Source organism: Vollenhovia emeryi, unplaced genomic scaffold (genome assembly GCF_000949405.1).
Source record: "Vollenhovia emeryi isolate VEMERY1.0 unplaced genomic scaffold, V.emery_V1.0 DF939230.1, whole genome shotgun sequence".
Taxonomy (NCBI): domain Eukaryota; kingdom Metazoa; phylum Arthropoda; class Insecta; order Hymenoptera; family Formicidae; genus Vollenhovia; species Vollenhovia emeryi.
Window position 1 is genome coordinate 1 of NW_011967136.1, and position 12,328 is coordinate 12,328.

Consider the following 12,328-nt stretch of genomic DNA (forward strand, 5'->3'; position numbering starts at 1 on the left):
TTGCTCGCGATTTACTAAATTACTAGGAATCCTGAGTGCTGAGTGGTGCAACTGAGTGGTGATGTTAATTTATTAGATTGCAAACACTCCAGCAGGAAAAATAGCACCATCTGCAGCGGGCTTTAAATATTTGTTTTATCAGAGAGATCATCAAGGTTAGAAAGAGAAACTCTGATGCATTACAGAGTACATGAAACAAGGATGGATTATAGCATACCAACTTTTCGACACTAAATATTTTATTTTTCACAGTTGGTAGCCCTGGGAAACTGTAGCCACAAAAGAGACGGAGAGCGCAGATATTTAGAGAGAGACACCGTCGAACTGAGCACACCATGTTATCCCTTCCACCATGGGAGTGACGGAGACAGCACCTTCCTCTATATCGTTCTGTCCTTTAAGCCTCTGCTACAATGATTCTCGGTTCTGTCTACAATGGTCGCAATCTTAGAATCGTAGAGTTATGGATTGGGTCGTATCGATGTATAACTGAAACCGATTTTCTGTTTTTGAGGTATTTTCCCACGATATATTCGACATATAATGACACCCCAGTCAGAAATGACTGGAAAACCGACGTCGAAACGATATCGAATCGATGCATTTTTGGTTCCATTTTCGAGCCAAGTCGAAAATGGAACCAAAAATGCATCGATTCGATATCGTTTCAACGTTGGTTTTCCAGTCATTTCTGACTGGGACACGACATATAACACTATTCTCTGATTGGTCCGTCGCGGCAATAAACGCAGTCGTGGTCGTTGGAATAGGAATTGAACCTATTCAAGCGACTACGACTACGACTGCTTTGCGACTGCTCAAGCGACCATCGATACAACTGTACGACCACCCAGGTAGCACACATATCTAAAAGACATCATAAGGACGTCTTTAAGACGTCTTTTGACTTAAAGACGTCTTAAAGCTGTCTTTTAGATATGGCGTGCTACCTGGGCATTATTGTAGACAGAACCGAGAATCGTTGTAGCGGAGGCTTTAGAAGACGCAGACAACTCCACTCACAGAACGCTGGGTCTATATATACATATGTCTATGTACATAACCCGTAAAGATCTGTGTGCAAGAATGGATCAAAGGTTAGGTCCGAAAATGATTAGAACGTCACTTGCTTTTAGCGAATATAATGAACAACTATTAATATTTACAGAGTGCTAACGTTCGGGGGTTCTCCCCGCGCGTATCGGAGAGATTTGGTAGCGAGATCCGCGAGCAGCGAAAGTCCGACAGTTCACGCGAAGTAGGAAAAGCCGATCGGTTGCAATCTCTTGACACACAGAACAAAAACGTTAAGCGAGACTAGGGCCCGGTTTCACCAACGCGAGTTAAGAGGATCCCGTAGCGGGTCTGTTTTACCGACAGAATACCATTTTCGTAATTCTAACCTATCGTCGTATTCAATTCATGGAATCAAAAATGCTTGCGTACAATTACAGTATATGCATTGATGATCCGGGGAAACTCCAATTTGATACCAAAAATGAGTAAAAATTACAAAATTTATATATCGATCACATATAACCTCAAAGACGCGAACTGTCACTCCGTCATACTTGTGCTTCGTATAAAAGTTCTACAACTTGTACTCACATGAAACTGAGTTTCCCTGGATTCGATGACATGTAGAATTACTGTGAAACCCTCTAAATTGGGATTAGACGTTTAAAATAAGAGTATAGCTAGAATTAAACTTTCGTGTTTATGTCTGGGTGTGATGTATCGTAGTAGTGTGTCCGTGTGCTCATGTATATACGAAAATGGTAATTCTGTCGGTAATACATAGATGTCGGTAGACGTGCTACGGGATCCTCTTAAGAGGATCCCGTAGCGGGTCTGTTTTACCGACAAAATTACCATTTTCGTAGTTATAACCTATCGTCGTATTAAATTCATGGAATCAAAAATGCTTGCGTACAATGACAGTATATGCATTGATGATCCCGGGAAACTCCAATTTTATACCAAAAATGAGTCAAAATTACAAAATTCATATGGGTCTAGTTTACACCGTTAAATCGGTTGGTGCGCACATTAAGTTGGTACGGATTAAACATTTGATACATCCCTGTTTACACCATTTCGTCTCAAAACAGGTTAGGTTAGATTTTTAATCTGGATAAAGTAAAATCAAACTTCTACCACAATATGCTAAACTGAATCATACTTCTAACCTCAATCTAGCAGGAATGCCGGGTATAATACGACCCGAATCGAATCAAGCGTTTACAGCGCCCTAAAATATTTTGATACGCGCACCAACTTGGTCTGATACTAGCGATTCAGGAGTATCAGACCAGAGCGCACTAAAGTAATCCGCAAGCGTTTACATCGAGCGAATCAAGCGATTTGATACCGATATAGTACTTGGTACGCGTACCAAACGATCGGTGTAAACTAGCTCATGATCGATCACATATAACCTCAAAGACGCGAACTGTCACTCCGTCATACTTGTACGTGCTTTGTATAAAAGTTCTACAACTTGTACTCACATGAAACTGAGTTTCCCTGGATTCGATGACATGTAGAATTACTGTGAAACCCTCTAAATTGGGATTAGACGTTTAAAATAAGAGTATAGCTAGTATTAAACTTTCGTGTTTATGTATGGGTGTGATGTATCGTAGTAGTGTGTCCGTGTGCTCATGTATAGGCCTGTTCTTTATTACTGCACTACTGAACTAGTGCAATAAGTTAAAATGAAACAAATAGATTACCTCTCATTCCAACTCATTGCACCAGTGTGCACTAGTTCAGGAGTGCAGCAATAAAAAACAGACCCTATATTACAAAAATGGTAATTCTGTCGGTAATACATAGATGTCGGTAGACGTACTACGGGATCCTCTTAATCTAATCGGTCGGTTAACTTAACAGGGTGCCAACATAAAACTTCTTTATTAACCAAGAAAATAGGTTAATAAAGAAGTTTTATGTTGGCACCCTGTTAAGTTAACGGACCGATTAGATTAAGGGCAACTTTCACCAAGCTCCGGTTAACCCAACCGGTCTAGTAACATGCAGGATTGCAACCGAATCTGATGAGAAATCTGTTGAGAATCTGAGAAAATATATCAGATTCGATTGCAATCCTGTATGTTACTAGACCGGTTGGGTTAACCGGAGCTTGGCGAAAGTTGCCCTAAGGCTGATGGCAGACAACTATCCGTAAGCGCTTAGTCCCAGTCTACAATAGAGATTTAAGCCCTAAGCCTTAAGAAATTGACTAATCACAGTCGCGCATTCTACTCATGCTTGACCGTGATTGGCCAATTTCTTAAGTCCCAGTCTACAATAGAGATTTAAGCCCTAAGCCTTAAGAAATTGACTAATCACAGTCGCGCATTCTGCTCATACTTGACCGTGATTGGCCAATTTCTTAAAGCTTAGGGCTTAAATCATCTATTAGTCCCAGTCTACAATAGATGATTTAAGCCCTAAGCTTTAAGAAATTGGCCAATCACGGTCAAGTATGAGAAGAATGCGCGACTGTGATTAGTCAATTTCTTAAGGCTTAGGGCTTAAATCATCTATTGTAGACTGGGACTTATAGACTGGGACTAAAGCTTAGGGCTTAAATCATCTATTGTAGACTGGGACTTACGGACTTACGTTTTTCTCTGCCTAAGTCCCAGTCTACAATAGAGATTTAAGCCCTAAGCCTTAAGAAATTGACTAATCACAGTCGCGCATTCTTCTCATACTTGACCGTGATTGGCCAATTTCTTAAAGCTTAGGGCTTAAATCATCTATTGTAGACTGGGACTTACCCCTGGTCCACAATCTTGTTTTAAGTAAGTTGTAAGCCTTAAGCCGTAAGAAATTAACCAATCGCAGGCATTTATTCCCCTCACTCTCACCTGTGATTGGTTAATTTCTTACGGCTTAAGGCTTACAACTTACTTAAAGCAAGATTGTGGACCAGGGGTTACCTTAAGTCTACGGCTTACGTAAGTCCTTAAGCGCTTACGGAATTTTATGTGTGAAGGCCTTGATTCGCCTTGGTGAAACCGGGCCCAAGTGTCTATAGACGGGCGCTCATCAACGTAACAAAATATGAACAAAAGTGGATCGTCAAGATGGCTACCTGACTTACTTCCGTCGCACAGAAATATAGCCCCCACCACCGATACGTTCCCTCCTGTGTCTCTTTACTCTTTGGGTTAGAAGTGGTTAGAAGTATTCCGCGAAAACAAAACACAATCTTAAAACATTTCATTATTATTTTCAGAAGATATAATCGTCATTTGCGTTATCGACGTGTCGGTGCTGCGTTGCGAGATAGCGCCACAATTCGTCACTCTTGATCTCTGCTCTTTTCTCTGACAGCGGTTGTGGAGGAAACTGTTGCATTCTTGTAGGCGAAATTGTTAAATTACATTAGAAAAGTTTCAAAAGAAATGGAAACTCACTTAGAATAAATACCTATGAAAACATTATTAATAAATACCTATGAAAACATTATTAATAAAGATATAAACATTACCATGTATTAAAAGTATTATTTAAATGATAAAATAGATTGTTTTTGTAATATCATTTTCAATTTACAATTTATATAAACAAGGATCAACAGTGCTTTTGGGTTACAATTTAATCGCTTTACTCAGTAATTTAACAATGATTTTTAAGCTGCAAAGTTTCTCAATGACGAAATGAAATTATAAAAATTGCTTCTTATTGTATTAATAATAGTATAATACACAAGAGTTTGAAACATATGTATATGTAATGTCTCAAAGATATTTGAAAAATGTTCGTACACTGTAAATGTCTCTTGGATATTCCTTGAGCGTTTTTCAGATTTTGTTTGCACTTAGGATCGATCAAAATTATTGAATTGTGAGCCCCCAGCAGCACAATATGTATATCTAGTGAATCTAGTATTCCCAATATTGCTCCAATATTGTAAGATGAATGCCTTTTTTCATTTAGCCAATATTTAGCAATATTGGTTTAATATTGTACACTGACAAAAAAAAGTTGTTAAACTAAGTAAATAGATTTACTTAAAATTTTTTTACCGAAGTAAATATTTATTTTATTTAAATATTATAACAATATCAAATTTCAAGTAAATCTGTGCGTTATATTAAGTAAATTAATTTAAATCGCTACATTTTCAACATTTAAATAAAAATTTTATGAGATGTAGAATACTATATTATATTTATTAAACGAAATAATTGTTAATGTTAAATAAGAAATCCAATTTTCTTCGCTGTGAAAATTGCATCTTAGTAAACATTTTATAGAATTAAAATAAAAGGTTTTAAATTTAAAATGATCTATTCTTTGATATTTAATAAATATATACCTAAATTAAAGCAATGCACGGTTTAATTTGTTTATTAATTTTTAAATTTAAGTTAATAAGCTATTAGGAGCCACCTAATAAATAATTTTCTTGAGTAAAGTAATTTTTTTTATTAAGATATGTTTTTTATCAGTGTACTAAAATTAAATCAATATTTTTATTGCATTGTTCAATATTGGCCAATGCACTTCCAACATAAATTTAATATAACATAATTATTATCGTGCAATATTTACATTTATTTCATGGCCAGTATTTACATTGGACAATATCGGCCAATGCATTTCTAATGTAACCAACATTGGACCAATGTTTAGCCAATGGCCGCATTCAGCAGAAAAAGCTGCTTCGCAACTGTTGTAAAAATCTTAAATCTGATTGGCATGTGCTCTCAACTATGGCAGAATCTAAGCGCATACTTCAGTCAAATTTACGAATTTTACAACTGTCGCAAAGCAGCTTCTTCTACTGAATGCAGCCAATGTTTAGCCAATGCACTGTGCTGCTGGGGCACACTTTTCTTCCCTCCATGCGGAACGTTGCGGCCGAAGGTGACTCTTGCGGGGGTGACTTCGCACCTTCGCGGACGCGACCGGGCGCGGCGGCACGCGGCGCTCTACGGGCGCTGAGCTTGACATTCGGCCCTTTTTAGATCTTGGGTAACTGCCATCGGATTACGATCGCGCCCAGCTGCGAAATGTTTAATATCCCGCCGACCGCGCGACTTAGCCGCGACTTAGTCCCGATTCACTCGCGGGCGGCCAGTCCGCCGCCGACGAGCGCCAAGTGCGCACCCGCGACGTGATGCCTCCTCTCTTGGTCCCTCACGGGTCCCGGTCCGTTTCCTCGCGATCTGCAGCCGGACCGTAATTCTCGGGCGACCCTCGAGACCGATCTCCCCCGATAGGTGCAAAACTCGCGTGATCGGCTTCGATTCTACGGCGACCTCATACCTCCGAGATCTCGAGGAGGGCTTCGGAATTTTTGAAGAACTCGGGACAACCAGTGCTTGAGGAATTTCCGGATCGCAAGGAGCTCTCGAAATTATGCAGAGATTGAGGAAGCACGTGGACTGAAAATTGCAAATAGATTCAAGACAGAACAAAGACATCTAAATTGTTATTAATTTTCATCAGAATCAATATAAAATCGCACACGACTGCCATTTCGATTATTTGTCGGACGTTAAGAATTAAGAAAGCACGTTTTCGTGATTTTCGTGAGAGCCAACGTTCATTTGGTAACAGTTTTCTTTTCCACTTGCGGAGTCGTGCTGAAGTCGTTGCGAAACAGTAAAATTCCACGGATTACCGACAGTCTCTATTATTAATTTAATCTCGATAAATGGGGTAAACATAAAATGTTACCTCCGAGTGTTCCCAAAGAGAGAACGCAGCAGGAAACGGAACTGAGAATCCGTTAATAACGCAAAAGAGTGGCGAACGATATTTATCGAGACTGCTAACAAAGACTGCAGATTGATTCTTCAAATTAGCTCGCTCGAGCCAGTCGATTTCCAATAACCGAAAGGGTTCGTCGACTCGCGTGTCGATCGAATTCCCTTCAACGTCTCGACGCGAAGAGCGGCGAGCGGTGCATTCGTCGACGTGTGCGCGAGTGAAAAATGGTTTCGCGCGAGGAGGAAGATAACAAGTGCGCTAGTTATGATTGACAAAGTATGTTACACGGTGAGTCAAAGAGCTGCCGTGTCATAAATCTCTTTTTCCGCGGTGCACTTTGCACGGCACCGGGGAAAGAAAAGAGATCGCGGCGACGATCGAGGCGCTCCTTCGCGCGAAAGTTGCACGAAGTTCGACCGTGGTAGAGCGAGACCGGAGGGCGAATGGCGGATTTACGCGCAGAGACATCAGAGAGAACGGAAATTTGTTTATTGATAATTTATGTGCCGCTTCCGCGAAGCTATAAATATTTACGAGGCTGTCTTCTTCGCGCATTTATTATCGGCCCGTCAGCGCTCAACACGCGACGTCTGGTTTTAACAATCGTAAGCTGCGTACGTGTAAACGCGATTGATTCGTCACAATATTTTTACGACACGTTGTTAGAAATCGTTATAATTATTTTCCAAAAGTCAGTTCAGCAAATAAGTTTTTGTAATTATATTAAATTTTTTTTTCTTATTATTAAATGCTGCTTCGATATTTTCACAATGAAATTTTTTAAAATCTTTTATATAACAAATAAAACAAATAAAATTCATAAGGCTCTGATGTGAAATCACATTTTTTATATAATATAACGATAGAGTTTATAACTGGTAATACATGTTCATGTGTTCATTAACTTGAGTCTCGACATGACCTTGGCTAATATTCAAACTTCTATTTTATCTACCTACTTAAGGCTAAGGTAATTTACTTTTTAATGAAACTAGATGTATAGCTTTTTTTGCGAAGACAATGTTCGACATTTGAAAAAAATAATTTCGAAGTGCGAATACCGACGCTATTTGATATTGAATGAACATAATGTTAAAACATGTTAATCCTATAACCTTTTGTTAACACTTTAAATATTTTATGTTAGGATTTTATCAACTAAATTGCATAGACGATTGTAAAACGTGACTCACGATTTTCTCGTGCAAAGATGATTTAACCGTCTAATTGTAACCTGAACTTTTCTGCCTTTCTTCGTATAAGTAAAAAAATAATTTATTAAATTCCCTAATGCACAATAACATTTGTATGTAAATCGCACATTACTTATTTTATAAATTTTTTCTCCGTTAAAGATATAATACTTGCAGCGATAACAAGCTATTTATTTTTAATAATTCGTCTGAAATTAATTCTTAATATTATATAAAATTTCGTTGAATCGTCAAAATAATATTATTATCAAAGTAATATGATCGGACAGTATGTATAAATAATAAAATACTTAATAACACAGGCCTACAAGATTTTCTCCACCAAGATCTAAGGGTGTTTCTCTATGTAATTTTTTGCGCTGAATCAAAATCTGGCCGCAGAATTTGTCTAGCACGTCAGGATTTTGAGATATTCTAATTTAAAAGTGCAAAAAAGGCCATTTTTTGACATTTTCAGATGGAAATAAGTTTGAAACGCGATGATACTCGTTAATTTAGTCAACAGATTCTCATGACAAAATCTACGGAAATGCATATACGCGGTTTTCGGAATGGTGTAATATAATTACAACTGTAGGACACTGAATATTAACAAATTCCATTTTCTTTGGTACCTAAGCACCGAACGTTTCTCAGACCAATTTCTTCAGAACTTTGTATTAAAGGGTTTTTCGAGTCACTAATTAAGATTTTAAAGTTAGAATTTGTATTTTCAACATGGCTGATCAAATATGGCGGCCCAAAAATTAAAAAATCGTTACAATTCTCTCAAAATCCTGACGTGCTAGACAAATTCTGCGGCCAGATTTGGATTCAGCGCTAAAAATTACATAGAGAAACACCCTTAAATCTCGGTGGGGATTCAAAGGTGTCATTTTTGTAGGCCTGTGTAATTAATAGTATAAAACCATATTCTTGAATTCACTTTTCGAAAATAATCCTAAACATTTCTAACAGTATCGTAAAATATCACCTCTTCATAACGTAGCATGGATGTTGAAAGCATTCGCAAAATTGTTGTATAACTGTTCTCACTTAATTCTCTGTCTCTGACAAAGTGTCGAACACGACACATCCAATCTCCATCCGGATATTAAATCGCTGGCGCTGAGGGTGCGCTTCTTCTGTAAGAAATACCAAATTCCGCATTTCGTCGGCGGGTATTTTCGGTAAGGTCGCGCGGAAATATAGCGTGACGGTTAGACGATCCGTCAGACACGGCGACGACGTTGTCGCACACGCGCGTATTATTAACGACGTCATCGCAGTCGCGATAGCTACAGCACGGAGCGATATGACTAAGGCTGAAGCTTACTACACCGGGAAAGTATTCCGGACTGGATGCATACGGGAGTCGAAGCGAATTGCCTCGTGCATACTTTATGCAATAGCTGGCCGATGTGCTCTAGAGATATGTCAGCCGACGAAGACAGTGCTCTCGAGAGATATATGAAAGAAAAGCGTGCACTTGTCATTTCCATATCTAAAATCGCGTTATTTATTTTTATTTTTACAGGTTGCCCATTTGAGTAAATGTAATTATAAATGATTTTTCTGATCACATGGTGCAATCCAAATGGCACAGGTGGTCGGTTAAGAATCGCTTGTTAAATTTCTCATAAATTAGCATAACTTGTTGATTGAGTGTTGGACGAAATGAACTCGAAAGTAATTCCTTTCTGCTAGTTTAGAAGAGATTTTTAGAGAAATCACCTTTTAATTTCTTATGGAAGTGAATTAAAGTTGTCCCAAGTACAAAGAATTCTTTTTGTATCCGGAAAAGAGGTCAGAATTGGTGACATAAAAGCAAATTCCTTTTGAATTCTTTTAAGGATGCTTTTAGAACAGAAATGGGATGAAATAAATTCATTTCATAATTCGATAACACGTGAATTCTTTTGGATCTCCTTAAAAAACAGTTTTTAAAAAATACTATTACAGTTTCTTTCTCTTTCTCTCTCTCTCTCTCTCTCTCTCTCTCTCTCTCTCTCTCTCTCTCTCTCTCTCTCTGACACGTAAAAGAGAAAGATAATGATAAGAACTAGAGAAACAAGAGGCGGATCGTCTCTGACATACTTGAAATGTTTCGAAGTCAAGTAATAACAAGTAAAGTGCCAAACACTTCTGGCCGCGTTCGAGATGCATTCCCGAGGTGTCGATCGACAAAGTGCACGCTAAAGTGCGGCCGCAAAGGTCGCGCGCCCGGATATCTCGTGCAAATAGTGTGTTTACCCAGACACTTCGTGGTTACTTCGACGTCCAAAGTTATATTTACCAGCGCATTACTGGCGCGATTCCCGCGAGACATTACAACCAGACATTATTTACGATAAGCCCCCGTGAGAGCGAGAAAGAGAAAAAGTGCAGAAGTCGCCCCGGCATTAATCTCGGGCTCGCCTTTTGGCAATGACGTCTCGCTTGTGACGCGCGCAACCGTTTTTAGCGTCATATCGATGCAATCCGAAACTCCGTATCGCTCATAACTGTGACGAAATACAGAGCGCCGGGCATGATACGGATCCCCAAACTCACAATCGTAACAAAATGGAACTTAACGATATCGATAAGAGAGATTCTTGGAATGAAATTGATAGATATAGAGGAGTTAAATTTTAACACAAATCTAAATCGTATACCTTCTATAATTAATTAAAACCCTGATTTTTTATATGCAAGTGTGTTATATATTGCATAAAAATATACTTGTCGTGTTCATTGATAGAGCGTTTTGATTGTTTAAATGTTAAATCAGAATGAACAATCATTTCATCGATCCCAGTTTATTTTCGTCGAGTTTTATCTTCGCCGAGTCTTTTCTATCGTACATCACGGCGACTTTGATTATTTGCACGACACAGACGTACAAATCTAGGCCTAGATCATCCCGTTTTTAGTCAGCGCCTCGCGGAATATTTCTGGCGAATGATGCGATCGCGCACGCTGCAACGTGTCACTGCAACGATCTTGCATTGCGAGACAATCCTCGGCGAATCGCCGTTCCTGTCGAGTGGAACCTCACACGAACGAAACGTTCCGTTCGGAAAGTTTGGCGTCGCGAACGATCGTAAAACTGATTCTTAACTCTCGACGAGATTAAAACCGAAAGCGAGGGGTAGACACGCGCAACGTCTTCGCGGAAAAGTTGCGGAACTGCGTTTTACAATAGAACAAGTTACATGTCCGTTGCCGCAAATTGCGGTGACGAAACGCATCTCGCTGTACGCTGAGACAGTCAATTCCCAAAAAATTTGACATTTGCGCGGAATAGATTGCTGTAGATTTGCGTAACAATACTTCAATCTAGTCTTTGAAGTAATTGCCTAAATAACACAGAGAATCCAAAAAAAAATTCTATTTCAATTTCCAATTGTGAAATAAATGAATTATGAAATGAATTCGTTTTCCATTCAATTTCTGTTCTAGAAACATTCTTAAAAATTCAAAAAGAATTTATTTAAAAAATTTTTATGCCAATTCTGAGCTCTTTGTCGGATACAAAAGCTTTTATACTCCGTATAAGAATAAGCCTTGTTGGATTAAAAGAAATTCTTTTAAATTTATTTTGAACAGATTACACTAATTCATAAGGAATTGAAAGATAAATCCTTTTGAGTTCATAATGATCACCTGTACTATCGACTAATCATCAGTTTGTAGGACTTTCTTAGCTCTTTGATTTGATGTTTATTATACTTGAAAGTCGATCTAATCCTTAGTCACAATCAGTTGGTAATAATAAAATTAGAAAATAGAATCGCAGAAAATAAAAAATGTACTGGAACGCCCTATCTATTAATAGCCAATAGAAAAATCATTCTTCATAACAGTTATTTCGCGATGGCTCAAAATAGACTATATCTATATTCTGCACCAGAATACGAGCCCATTTCGATGCAATAGCCCACCTTAAAATAGAGATTGCATAGGAGAAACGAAAAATAAAATTCCCAGACGTTTGTATATTGAAACGAGATCTTATCTTACCTCCACTCCGTACCTCTCACATTATTTCGCTTCAGGTAAATTAGTTTATGGAACTTTTGGAATAATTATTATTACCCGAAAGCGTTAATTTACTAATCTATCATTAAAATAGATCTGGATGTCGCGAGGGAAGCAAACGGCACACAATTTCTCGCGACATCAACCCACACAGCACTAGATGTCCCATGGATATACATTTTAAGTCCCATTTACGTCCATACGTCCCGGGACTTAAATGGAACTTAAATAGGATATCCTTTTTTGATATAATAGGGATATCCTCATAATATATCCTACGGACATTCAGCGTACATCCAAGTTGAAATTTATTATCTTAAATTTTTAATATATTATTACGACGTTTATAAACATATTAATTTTTTTATTATTGAATC

The 12,328-nt window shown here is 38.2% G+C and overlaps 1 protein-coding gene across 1 annotated transcript in view; it reads left to right on the top strand.

The window, feature by feature from the left end:
* Nucleotides 1-5,876: 5,876 nt before the first annotated feature.
* Nucleotides 5,877-12,328, top strand: part of LOC105560437 (bestrophin-4-like) — a 14,324-nt gene continuing 7,872 nt past the window's right edge. The window contains exon 1 of the mRNA XM_012009563.1: nt 5,877-7,023. The gene's annotated coding sequence lies outside the window, so the exon portion shown is untranslated. The remainder of the gene's footprint in view (nt 7,024-12,328) is intronic.